Source organism: Rutidosis leptorrhynchoides, chromosome 6 (assembly GCF_046630445.1).
Source record: "Rutidosis leptorrhynchoides isolate AG116_Rl617_1_P2 chromosome 6, CSIRO_AGI_Rlap_v1, whole genome shotgun sequence".
NCBI classification, from domain to species: Eukaryota; Viridiplantae; Streptophyta; class Magnoliopsida; order Asterales; family Asteraceae; genus Rutidosis; species Rutidosis leptorrhynchoides.
In genome coordinates this window covers 306,485,262-306,500,415 of record NC_092338.1, presented here as the reverse complement: position 1 = coordinate 306,500,415, position 15,154 = coordinate 306,485,262, and positions in this window count along the sequence as shown.

Below are 15,154 nucleotides of genomic sequence, written 5' to 3'. Positions count from 1 at the left end.
GAGTCCCGGAATGATAGGGGATATTCTAGACGCGTTTTGTTAATATCGATTACCAGGTGTTCACCATATGAATAATTTTTTCTCTATGCAGTTTGTGCAAAATGCCTGATATGAGATGATGTTTATGAAAAATGAAAATAGAAATCTTGTGGTCTATTAAAATTATAGAAATGATTAATTACGATAAACTAATGAACTCACCAACCTTTTGGTTGACACTTGAAAGTATGTTTATTCTCAGGAATGAAAGAAATCTTCCGTTGTGCATTTGCTAATTTTAAAGATATTACTTGGAGTCATTCATGACATATTTCAAAAGATGTTGCATTCGAGTCGTTGAGTTCATCAAGATTATTATTAAGTCATTGATTGTTTGATATATTATGAAATGGTATGCATGCCTGTCAACTTTCGATGTAAATGAAAGTTTGTCTTTTAAAAACGAATGCAATGTTTGTAAAATGTATCATATAGAGGTCAAATACCTCGCGATGTAACCAAATATAATGTATTCGTCCAGATGGATTAGGACGGGTCGTTGTAGGTGGTATCAGAGCGGTGGTCTTAGCCAACCAGGTCTTACATTAGTGTGTCTAACTGATAATTGATTAGATGCATTAGTAAGTCTGGACTTCGACCGTGTCTGCATGTCAAAAGTTTTGCTTATCATTTCGCGTCGAAAATTACCTGCTTATCATTCTTAGGAAATCACTTTCTTATCATTCTTAATCTAGACATATCTTACTGCCTGGATTGCATGAATAGTGCATAGACAAAATTCATATTTTAGCATATCTGTTACTGTAAACGTTGCCTGACATATTCCGTACAACTCCTCCTAATCTACGAAATCTTTTGTTCTATATATATATAGATATTCTATGTAATTAGAATACCATCCAATAGCCAAAAATCATTTCATACTGAAAAACCCTTTACTCAATCGTACAAAATGGAACTCGCCACTAGTTCAAGTTCTTCATAATCCGACAGCTATTCCGACATAGATGTTCACCTAAGCTCCGAAAGTAGCGTCACCGGAATGAATCAACCAAACAGCCATCATCAATTCGGGATGAATTGGGGATGGGTTTGTAGTCGACTTAATCAATGGAGACGCGAAGGAGGCGATCCCTCCCACCAACCGAATTCACCTTTTGGCGAAAAACCTGAAGCACTTACTGACGAACCAGTTCGAAACACCATTTTCTCTCTCATTTCTAGAGTATCTCACCACGACTATATCACAACTCATATTCTAAACCTTATTCATTCGCTTGTTTCTACCGACAATCATTCCGGAGTAATAAGTCAACGAGCTTCGCGCCAGAGTTGTAGCCTTGGAAAATATGGTGCAAAATGTACCAGCTTCAACAACATCATCGGCACCAACAGTACCACCAACATCAATACCAGTACCACCACCAACAACATCCGCATTACATGAAATGTCCCGTTCTTATTGATTAAAAACGTTCCATATTAATTGATTTGGTTGCGAGGTTTTGACCTCTATATGAGACGTTTTTCAAAGACTGCATTCATTTTAAAACAAACCATAACCTTTATTTCATCAATAAAGGTTTAAAAAGCTTTACGTAGATTATCAAATAATGATAATCTAAAATATCCTGTTTACACACGACCATTACATAATGGTTTACAATACAAATATCTTACAACAAAATAAGTTTCTTGAATGCAGTTTTTACACAATATCATACAAGCATGGACTCCAATTCTCGTCCTTATTTAAGTATGCGACAGCGGAAGCTCTTAATAATCACCTGAGAATAAACATGCTTAAAACGTCAACAAAAATGTTGGTGAGTTATAGGTTTAACCTATATATATCAAATCATAATAATAGACCACAAGATTTCATATTTCAATACACATCCCATACATAGAGATAAAAATCATTCATATGGTGAACACCTGGTAACCGACAATGACAAGATGCATATATAAGAATATCCCCATCATTCCGGGACACCCTTCGGATATGATATAAATTTCGAAGTACTAAAGCATCCGGTACTTTGGATGGGGTTTGTTAGGCCCAATAGATCTATCTTTAGGATTCGCGTCAATTAGGGTGTCTGTTCCCTAATTCTTAGATTACCAGACTTAATAAAAAGGGGCATATTCGATTTCGATAATTCAACCATAGAATGTAGTTTCACGTACTTGTGTCTATTTTGTAAATCATTTATAAAACCTGCATGTATTCTCATCCCAAAAATATTAGATTTTAAAAGTGGGACTATAACTCACTTTCACAGATTTTTACTTCGTCGGGAAGTAAGACTTGGCCACTGGTTGATTCACGAACCTATAACAATATATACATATATATCAAAGTATGTTCAAAATATATTTACAACACTTTTAATATATTTTGATGTTTTAAGTTTATTAAGTCAGCTGTCCTCGTTAGTAACCTACAACTAGTTGTCCACAGTTAGATGTACAGAAATAAATCGATAAATATTATCTTGAATCAATCCACGACCCAGTGTATACGTATCTCAGTATTGATCACAACTCAAACTATATATATTTTGGAATCAACCTCAACCCTGTATAGCTAACTCCAACATTCACATATAGAGTGTCTATGGTTGTTCCGAAATATATATAGATGTGTCGACATGATAGGTCGAAACATTGTATACGTGTCTATGGTATCTCAAGATTACATAATATATAATACAAGTTGATTAAGTTATGGTTGGAATAGATTTGTTACCAATTTTCACGTAGCTAAAATGAGAAAAATTATCCAATCTTGTTTTACCCATAACTTCTTCATTTTAAATCCGTTTTGAGTGAATCAAATTGCTATGGTTTCATATTGAACTCTATTTTATGAATCTAAACAAAAAAGTATAGGTTTCTAGTCGAAAGAATAAGTTACAAGTCGTTTTTGTAAAGGTAGTCATTTCAGTCGAAAGAACGACGTCTAGATGACCATTTTAGAAAACATACTTCCACTTTGAGTTTAACCATAATTTTTGGATATAGTTTCATGTTCATAATAAAAATCATTTTCTCAGAATAACGACTTTTAAATCAAAGTTTATCATAGTTTTTAATTAACTAACCCAAAACAGCCCGCGGTGTTACTACGACGGCGTAAATCCGGTTTTACGGTGTTTTTCGTGTTTCCAGGTTTTAAATCATTAAGTTAGCATATCATATAGATATAGAACATGTGTTTAGTTGATTTTAAAAGTCAAGTTAGAAGGATTAACTTTTGTTTGCGAACAAGTTTAGAATTAACTAAACTATGTTCTAGTGATTACAAGTTTAAACCTTCGAATAAGATAGCTTTATATGTATGAATCGAATGATGTTATGAACATCATTACTACCTTAAGTTCCTTGGATAAACCTACTGGAAAAGAGAAAAATGGATCTAGCTTCAATGGATCCTTGGATGGCTCGAAGTTCTTGAAGCAGAATCATGACACGAAAACAAGTTCAAGTAAGATCATCACTTGAAATAAGATTGTTATAGTTATAGAAATTGAACCAAAGTTTGAATATGATTATTACCTTGTATTAGAATGATAACCTACTGTAAGAAACAAAGATTTCTTGAGGTTGGATGATCACCTTACAAGATTGGAAGTGAGCTAGCAAACTTGAAAGTATTCTTGATTTTATGAAACTAGAACTTTTGGAATTTATGAAGAACACTTAGAACTTGAAGATAGAACTTGAGAGAGATCAATTAGATGAAGAAAATTGAAGAATGAAATTGTTTGTAGGTGTTTTTGGTCGTTGGTGTATGGATTAGATATAAAGGATATGTTATTTTGTTTTCATGTAAATAAGTCATGAATGATTACTCATATTTTTGTAATTTTATGAGATATTTCATGCTAGTTGCCAAATGATGGTTCCCACATGTGTTAGGTGACTCACATGGGCTGCTAAGAGCTGATCATTGGAGTGTATATACCAATAGTACATACATCTAAAAGCTGTGTATTGTACGAGTACGAATACGGGTGCATACGAGTAGAATTGTTGATGAAACTGAACGAGGATGTAATTGTAAGCATTTTTGTTAAGTAGAAGTATTTTGATAAGTGTCTTGAAGTCTTTCAAAAGTGTATGAATACATATTAAAACACTACATGTATATACATTTTAACTGAGTCGTTAAGTCATCGTTAGTCGTTACATGTAACTGTTGTTTTGAAACCTTTAGGTTAACGATCTTGTTAAATGTTGTTAACCCAATGTTTATAATATCAAAAGAGATTTTAAATTATTATATTATCATGATATTATGATGTACGAATATCTCTTAATATGATATATATACATTAAATGTCGTTACAACGATAAACGTTACATATATGTCTCGTTTCAAAATCATTAAGTTAGTAGTCTTGTTTTTACATATGTAGTTCATTGTTAATATAATTAATGATATGTTTACTTATCATAATATCATGTTAACTATATATATAACCATATATATGTCATCATATAGTTTTTTTTACAAGTTTTAACGTTCGTGAATCACCGGTCAACTTGGGTGGTCAATTGTCTATATGAAACCTATTTCAATTAATCAAGTCTTAACAAGTTTGATTGCTTAACATGTTGGAAACATTTAATCATGTAAATATCAATCTCAATTAATATATATAAACATGGAAAAGTTCGGGTCACTACAGTACCTACCCGTTAAATAAATTTCGTCTCGAAATTTTAAGCTGTTGAAGGTGTTGACGAATCTTCTGGAAATAGATGCGGGTATTTCTTCTTCATCTGATCTTCCCGCTCCCAGGTGAACTCGGGTCCTCTACGAGCATTCCATCGAACCTTAACAATTGGTATCTTGTTTTGCTTAAGTCTTTTAACCTCACGATCCATTATTTCGACGGGTTCTTCGATGAATTGAAGTTTTTCGTTGATTTGGATTTCTTCTAACGGAATAGTGAGATCTTCTTTAGCAAAACATTTCTTCAAATTCGAGACGTGGAAAGTGTTATGTACAGCCGCGAGTTGTTGAGGTAACTCAAGTCGGTAAGCTACTGGTCCGACACGATCAATAATCTTGAATGGTCCAATATACCTTGGATTTAATTTCCCTCGTTTACCAAATCGAACAACGCCTTTCCAAGGTGCAACTTTAAGCATGACCATCTCTCCAATTTCAAATTCTATATCTTTTCTTTTAATGTCAGCGTAGCTCTTTTGTCGACTTTGGGCGGTTTTCAACCGTTGTTGAATTTGGATGATCTTCTCGGTAGTTTCTTGTATAATCTCCGGACCCGTAATCTGTCTATCCCCCACTTCACTCCAACAAATTGGAGACCTGCACTTTCTACCATAAAGTGCTTCAAACGGCGCCATCTCAATGCTTGAATGGTAGCTGTTGTTGTAGGAAAATTCTGCTAATGGTAGATGTCGATCCCAACTGTTTCCGAAATCAATAACACATGCTCGTAGCATGTCTTCAAGCATTTGTATCATCCTTTCACTCTGCCCATCAGTTTGTGGATGATAGGCAGTACTCATGTCTAGACGAGTTCCTAATGCTTGCTGTAATGTCTGCCAGAATCTTGAAATAAATCTACCATCCCTATCAGAGATAATAGAGATTGGTATTCCATGTCTGGAGACGACTTCCTTCAAATACAGTCGTGCTAACTTCTCCATCTTGTCATCTTCTCTTATTGGCAGGAAGTGTGCTGATTTGGTGAGACGATCAACTATTACCCAAATAGTATCAAAACCACTTGCAGTCCTTGGCAATTTAGTGATGAAATCCATGGTAATGTTTTCCCATTTCCATTCTGGGATTTCGGGTTGTTGAAGTAGACCTGATGGTTTCTGATGCTCAGCTTTGACTTTAGAACACGTCAAACATTCTCCTACGTATTTAGCAACATCGGCTTTCATACCCGGCCACCAAAAATGTTTCTTGAGATCCTTGTACATCTTTCCCGTTCCAGGATGTATTGAGTATCTGGTTTTATGAGCTTCTCTAAGTACCATTTCTCTCATATCTCCAAATTTTGGTACCCAAATCCTTTCAGCCCTATACCAGGTTCCGTCTTCCCGAATATTAAGATGCTTCTCCGATCCTTTGGGTATTTCATCCTTTAAATTTCCCTTTTTTAAAACTCCTTGTTGCGCCTCCTTTATTTGAGTAGTAAGGTTATTATGAATCATTATATTCATAGATTTTACTCGAATGGGTTCTCTGTCCTTCCTGCTCAAGGCATCGGCTACCACATTTGCCTTCCCCGGGTGGTAACGAATCTCAAAGTCATAATCATTCAATAATTCAATCCACCTACGTTGCCTCATATTCAGTTGTTTCTGATTAAATATGTGTTGAAGACTTTTGTGGTCGGTATATATAATACTTTTGACCCCATATAAGTAGTGCCTCCAAGTCTTTAATGCAAAAACAATCGCGCCTAATTCCAAATCATGCGTCGTATAATTTTGTTCGTGAATCTTCAATTGTCTAGACGCATAAGCAATCACCTTCGTTCGTTGCATTAATACACAACCGAGACCTTGCTTTGATGCGTCACAATAAATCACAAAATCATCATTCCCTTCAGGCAATGACAATATAGGTGCCGTAGTTAGCTTTTTCTTCAATAACTGAAATGCTTTCTCTTGTTCATCATTCCATTCAAATTTCTTCCCTTTATGCGTTAATGCAGTCAAGGGTTTTGCTATTCTGGAAAAGTCTTGGATGAACCTTCTGTAGTAACCAGCTAGTCCTAAAAACTGGCGTATGTGTTTCGGAGTTTTCGGGGTTTCCCACTTTTCAACAGTTTCTATCTTTGCCGGATCCACCTTAATACCTTCTTTGTTCACTATGTGACCGAGGAATTGAACTTCTTCCAACCAAAATGCACACTTTGAAAACTTAGCGTACAATTTTTCCTTCCTCAATACTTCTAACACCTTTCTCAAATGTTCACCGTGTTCTTGGTCATTCTTTGAGTAAATAAGTATGTCATCAATGAAAACAATGACAAACTTGTCAAGGTATGGTCCACACACTCGGTTCATAAGGTCCATGAACACAGCTGGTGCATTAGTTAAACCAAACGGCATGACCATAAACTCGTAATGACCGTAACGTGTTCTGAAAGCAGTCTTTAGAATATCATCTTCTTTCACCCGCATTTGATGATACCCGGAACGTAAGTCAATCTTTGAATAAACAGACGAGCCTTGTAGTTGATCAAATAAGTCGTCGATTCTCGGTAGTGGGTAGCGGTTCTTGATGGTAAGTTTGTTCAACTCTCGGTAGTCGATACACAACCTGAATGTACCATCTTTCTTCTTGATAAACAAAACAGGAGCTCCCCACGGTGATGTGCTTGGTCGAATGAAACCACGCTCTAAAAGTTCTTGTAATTGGCTTTGCAGTTCTTTCATCTCGCTGGGTGCGAGTCTGTAAGGAGCACGAGCTATTGGTGCAGCTCTTGGTACAAGATCTATTTGAAATTCAACGGATCGATGTGGGGGTAATCCCGGTAATTCTTTCGGAAATACATCGGGAAATTCTTTTGCAATGGGAACATCATTGATGCTCTTTTCTTCAGTTTGTACTTTCTCGACGTGTGCTAGAACAGCATAGCAACCTTTTCTTATTAGTTTTTGTGCCTTCAAATTACTAATAAGATGTAGCTTCGTGTTGCCCTTTTCTCCGTACACCATTAAGGGTTTTCCTTTTTCTCGTATAATGCGAATTGCATTTTTGTAATAAACGATCTCTGCTTTCACTTCTTTCAACCAGTCCATACCGATTATCACATCAAAACTCCCTAACTCTACTGGTATCAAATCAATCTTAAATGTTTCGCTAACCAGTTTAATTTCTCGATTCCGACATATATTATCTGCTGAAATTAATTTACCATTTGCTAATTCGAGTAAAAATTTACTATCCAAAGGCGTCAATGGACAACTTAATTTAGCACAAAAATCCCTACTCATATAGCTTCTATCCGCACCCGAATCAAATAAAACGTAAGCAGATTTATTGTCAATAAGAAACGTACCCGTAACAAGCTCCGGGTCTTCCTGTGCCTCTGCCGCATTAATATTGAAAACTCTTCCGCGGCCTTGTCCATTCGTGTTCTCCTGGTTCGGGCAATTTCTAATAATGTGGCCCGGTTTTCCACATTTATAACAAACTACATTGGCATAACTTGCTCCGACACTACTTGCTCCGCCATTACTCGTTCCGACACCATTTGTTCCTTTCGTTCTATTAACCCCTGGTCCGTAGACCTCACACTTCGCCGCGCTATGACCATTTCTTTTACACTTGTTGCAAAATTTGGTGCAGAACCCCGAGTGATACTTTTCACACCTTTGGCATAGCTGCTTCTGATTGTTGTTGTTGTTGCGGTTATTATTGTTGTTGGGATGATTGTTGTAGTTGCTGTTGCTGTTGTTGTTGTTGTTGTTGTTGTTGGGCCATTTATTGTAGTTGCGATTGATGTTGCGATTGTTGGGATAATTGTTGCGATTATTGTTGTAATTGCTGTTGTTGTTGTATTGGTGATTCTTATCACCGTTTTCCTCCCACTTTCTTTTGACTTGCTTCACATTGGTCTCTTCAGCAGTCTGTTCTTTAATTCTTTCTTCAATCTGGTTCACTAGTTTGTGAGCCATTCTACATGCCTGTTGTATGGAGGCGGGCTCGTGTGAACTTATATCTTCTTGGATTCTTTCCGGTAATCCTTTCACAAACGCGTCGATCTTCTCTTTCTCATCTTCGAATGCTCCCGGACACAATAGGCACAATTCTGTGAATCGTCTTTCATACGTGGTAATATCAAATCCTTGGGTTCGTAACCCTCTAAGTTCTGTCTTGAGCTTATTGACCTCGGTTCTGGGACGGTACTTCTCGTTCATCAAGTGCTTGAATGCTGACCACGGTAGTGCGTACGCATCGTCTTGTCCCACTTGCTCTAGATAGGTATTCCACCATGTTAACGCAGAACCTGTGAAGGTATGCGTAGCGTACTTCACTTTGTCCTCTTCAGTACACTTACTTATGGCAAACACCGATTCGACCTTCTCGGTCCACCGTTTCAATCCGATTGGTCCTTCGGTTCCATCAAATTCCAAAGGTTTGCAGGCAGTGAATTCTTTGTAGGTGCATCCTACACGATTTCCTGTACTGCTAGATCCAAGGTTATTGTTGGTATGTAGCGCAGCCTGTACTGCGGCTATGTTTGAAGCTAGAAAAGTACGGAATTCCTCTTCATTCATATTCACGGTGTGTCGAGTAGTCGGTGCCATTTCCTTCAAAATAGTCAAATGGAACAAGTTAATCATACAGAATATTAAGAGTAGTTAATAGTATTTCGTAGCATAATATGAACTCATTTATAAAAGCTTTTTCTTCATATTAGCGTTTTATAAGTTTAAATTCGGGTAGTACCTACCCGTTAAGTTCATACTTAGTAGCTAATATACAATTCAACTACTACAATTCTATATGAAAAAACTGATTATAATAATATTTCGCGTTCAAACTTTTATACAATATTTTACAAACTTACAATACCGCTTATTTTACATAAAGCATGAAATATAGCACACAATAACTTTGATACAAGATAGTTGTGAAGATAATTCTAGCTAGTACACAAGTCGTTCAGCAAAGGCAATAAAGACACGTAATTCATACGTCCAGAAACAAGTCATGCATTCTGGTTTTACTAGGACTACTTCCCATCCTTGGTCTTGTGGAACATAACCGTTATGGCCGTTGATAAGACAGCGTGTTGTAACGTCATCAAAGGGATGAGGGTTACGTAATGACCAACAGTCTCGTAATAACCTAAAAACCTCATTTCTTACCCCAATTACCGACTCCGTCACTTGTGGGAACGTTTTGTTTAATAGTTGTAGCCCGATGTTCTTGTTCTCACTTTGGTGAGAAGCGAACATTACTAACCCGTAAGCATAACATGCTTCTTTATGTTGCATGTTAGCCGCTTTTTCTAAATCACGAAGTCCTATATTCGGATATACTGAGTCAAAATAATTTCTTAACCCGTTGCGTAAAATAGCATTTGGGTTCCCCGCAATATATGCGTTAAAGTAAACACATCGTAACTTATGGATTTCCCAATGTGATATTCCCCATCTTCCGAACGAAAGCCTTTTATAAACCAAGGCATTCTTGGAACGTTCTTCGAATGTCTTACAAACTGATCTTGCCTTAAATAGTTGTGCCGAGGAATTCTGACCGACTCTAGACAAGATTTCATCAATCATGTCTCCGGGTAGGTCTCTTAAAATATTGGGTTGTCTATCCATTTTGTGTTTTTATACTGTAAAATAGACAAGAGTTAGATTCATAAAAAAATACTTATTAATACAAGCAATTTTTACATATATCATAAAGCATAAGCACACTATATTACATATATTACAGCACACGAATATAACTATCTTATTCCGACTCGCTCGTTTCTTCTTGTTTCGTTTTGGTTCGTTTTGCCATGTTTCTAGGGATATATGATGTTCCCCTAATACGAGCCGTCGTTATCCACATTGGTTTAGAAAAACCTGGTGGTTTAGAGGTTCCCGGGTCATTGTTACAACTTAAGGACTTCGGGGGTTGACGATACATATAAAGTTCATCGGGGTTGGAATTAGATTTCTCTATTTTTATGCCCTTTCCCTTATTATTTTCTTTTGCCTTTTTAAATTCAGTTGGGGTAATTTCTATAACATCATCGGAATTCTCGTCGGAATCCGATTCATCGGAGAATTGGTAATCCTCCCAATATTTTGCTTCCTTGGCGGAAACACCATTGACCATGATTAACCTTGGTCGGTTGGTTGAGGATTCTATTTTACTTAACCGTTTTATTATTTCCCCCACCGATTCTATTTCTTCTTCCGGTTCCGATTCTTCTTCCGGTTCCGATTCTTCTTCCGGTTCCGACTCTTCTTCCGGTTCCTCTTCGGGAACTTGTGAATCAGTCCACAAATCATTCCAATTTACATTTGACTCTTCATTATTATTAGGTGAGTCAATGGGACTTGTTCTAGATGTAGACATCTATCACATAATATCAAACACGATAAGAGATTAATATATCACATAATATTCATATGTTAAAAATATATAGTTTCCAACAAAAATGTTAAGCAATCATTTTTAAAGAAAACACGGTCGAAGTTCAGACTCACTAATGCATCCTAACAAACTCGATAAGACACACTAATGCAAATTTTCTGGTTCTCTAAGACCAACGCTCGGATACCAACTGAAATGTCCCGTTCTTATTGATTAAAAACGTTCCATATTAATTGATTTCGTTGCGAGGTTTTGACCTCTATATGAGACGTTTTTCAAAGACTGCATTCATTTTAAAACAAACCATAACCTTTATTTCATCAATAAAGGTTTAAAAAGCTTTACGTAGATTATCAAATAATGATAATCTAAAATATCCTGTTTACACACGACCATTACATAATGGTTTACAATACAAATATCTTACAACAAAATAAGTTTCTTGAATGCAGTTTTTACACAATATCATACAAGCATGGACTCCAATTCTCGTCCTTATTTAAGTATGCGACAGCGGAAGCTCTTAATAATCACCTGAGAATAAACATGCTTAAAACGTCAACAAAAATGTTGGTGAGTTATAGGTTTAACCTATATATATCAAATCATAATAATAGACCACAAGATTTCATATTTCAATACACATCCCATACATAGAGATAAAAATCATTCATATGGTGAACACCTGGTAACCGACAATGACAAGATGCATATATAAGAATATCCCCATCATTCCGGGACAACCTTCGGATATGATATAAATTTCAAAGTACTAAAGCATCCGGTACTTTGGATGGGGTTTGTTAGGCCCAATAGATCTATCTTTAGGATTCGCGTCAATTAGGGTGTCTGTTCCCTAATTCTTAGATTACCAGACTTAATAAAAAGGGGCATATTCGATTTCGATAATTCAACCATAGAATGTAGTTTCACGTACTTGTGTCTATTTTGTAAATCATTTATAAAACCTGCATGTATTCTCATCCCAAAAATATTATATTTTAAAAGTGGGACTATAACTCACTTTCACAGATTTTTACTTCGTCGGGAAGTAAGACTTGGCCACTGGTTGATTCACGAACCTATAACAATATATACATATATATCAAAGTATGTTCAAAATATATTTACAACACTTTTAATATATTTTGATGTTTTAAGTTTATTAAGTCAGCTGTCCTCGTTAGTAACCTACAACTAGTTGTCCACAGTTAGATGTACAGAAATAAATCGATAAATATTATCTTGAATCAATCCACGACCCAGTGTATACGTATCTCAGTATTGATCACAACTCAAACTATATATATTTTGGAATCAACCTCAACCCTGTATAGCTAACTCCAACATTCACATATAGAGTGTCTATGGTTGTTCCGAAATATATATAGATGTGTCGACATGATAGGTCGAAACATTGTATACGTGTCTTTGGTATCTCAAGATTACATAATATATAATACAAGTTGATTAAGTTATGGTTGGAATAGATTTGTTACCAATTTTCACGTAGCTAAAATGAGAAAAATTATCCAATCTTGTTTTACCCATAACTTCTTCATTTTAAATCCGTTTTGAGTGAATCAAATTGCTATGGTTTCATATTGAACTCTATTTTATGAATCTAAACAAAAAAGTATAGGTTTCTAGTCGAAAAAATAAGTTACAAGTCGTTTTTGTAAAGGTAGTCATTTCAGTCGAAAGAACGACGTCTAGATGACCATTTTAGAAAACATACTTCCACTTTGAGTTTAACCATAATTTTTGGATATAGTTTCATGTTCATAATAAAAATTATTTTCTCAGAATAACAACTTTTAAATCAAAGTTTATCATAGTTTTTAATTAACTAACCCAAAACAGCCCGCGGTGTTACTACGACGGCGTAAATTCGGTTTTACGGTGTTTTTCGTGTTTCCAGGTTTTAAATCATTAAGTTAGCATATCATATAGATATAGAACATGTGTTTAGTTGATTTTAAAAGTCAAGTTAGAAGGATTAACTTTTGTTTGCGAACAAGTTTAGAATTAACTAAACTATGTTCTAGTGATTACAAGTTTAAACCTTCGAATAAGATAGCTTTATATGTATGAATCGAATGATGTTATGAACATCATTACTACCTTAAGTTCCTTGGATAAACCTACTGGAAAAGAGAAAAATGGATCTAGCTTCAATGGATCCTTGGATGGCTCGAAGTTCTTGAAGCAGAATCATGACACGAAAACAAGTTCAAGTAAGATCATCACTTGAAATAAGATTGTTATAGTTATAGAAATTGAACCAAAGTTTGAATATGATTATTACCTTGTATTAGAATGATAACCTACTGTAAGAAACAAAGATTTCTTGAGGTTGGATGATCACCTTACAAGATTGGAAGTGAGCTAGCAAACTTGAAAGTATTCTTGATTTTATGAAACTAGAACTTTTGGAATTTATGAAGAACACTTAGAACTTGAAGATAGAACTTGAGAGAGATCAATTAGATGAAGAAAATTGAAGAATGAAAGTGTTTGTAGGTGTTTTTGGTCGTTGGTGTATGGATTAGATATAAAGGATATGTTATTTTGTTTTCATGTAAATAAGTCATGAATGATTACTCATATTTTTGTAATTTTATGAGATATTTCATGCTAGTTGCCAAATGATGGTTCCCACATGTGTTAGGTGACTCACATGGGCTGCTAAGAGCTGATCATTGGAGTGTATATACCAATAGTACATACATCTAAAAGCTGTGTATTGTACGAGTACGAATACGGGTGCATACGAGTAGAATTGTTGATGAAACTGAACGAGGATGTAATTGTAAGCATTTTTGTTAAGTAGAAGTATTTTGATAAGTGTCTTGAAGTCTTTCAAAAGTGTATGAATACATATTAAAACACTACATGTATATACATTTTAACTGAGTCGTTAAGTCATCGTTAGTCGTTACATGTAAATGTTGTTATGAAACCATTAGGTTAACGATCTTGTTAAATGTTGTTAACCCAATGTTTATAATATCAAAAGAGATTTTAAATTATTATATTATCATGATATTATGATGTACGAATATCTCTTAATATGATATATATACATTAAATGTCGTTACAACGATAAACGTTACATATATGTCTCGTTTCAAAATCATTAAGTTAGTAGTCTTGTTTTTACATATGTAGTTCATTGTTAATATAATTAATGATATGTTTACTTATCATAATATCATGTTAACTATATATATAACCATATATATGTCATCATATAGTTTTTTTTACAAGTTTTAACGTTCGTGAATCACCGGTCAACTTGGGTGGTCAATTGTCTATATGAAACCTATTTCAATTAATCAAGTCTTAACAAGTTTGATTGCTTAACATGTTGGAAACATTTAATCATGTAAATATCAATCTCAATTAATATATATAAACATGGAAAAGTTCGGGTCACTACATTACACGCCTCAACACCACAATCTATACCTCAGGCATAATCATCGTTCTACATGACGTTCTACATCATTTATCTTTGTTCGACATGGCAATTATGTAATCTCTAATGTTTTAGAGATTATATATTCTTGTTCTAACGGTAAATCAAATGAGTTTAATATCATATTTACTCGTTAAATCCATGATTACATCTGAAGAAAATATATATGTATATATGTTTTCATAAAGATTGTAATTAAAAATTCTTTTGTACAAACTGTTAATGGTGAAAATATTTTAACGGGTAGGTAATACCCGAGGAATATTTAGATTTCACATTAATAAGTTACACTGTACATTCTTTCAAATCTAATTCAACAGTCATTTACTATCCTACTTACATCCATAGATATACGTATCTGTTCACCGCAGAATAACCATTTTCATTCAATTACATATTTGGATTTTGACCTATCAGAATTCAACAAGTGGCATAATGAAGAAAACATTGGACAAAAAATAAAATTTGTTAGAAACAAACAAATTAACTATGAGAAATTTTGTTAAGAATCCACGCTAACAAAATACTAGCAAACTGTTCCTAGCTAACTGTTAATTCCTTATAAC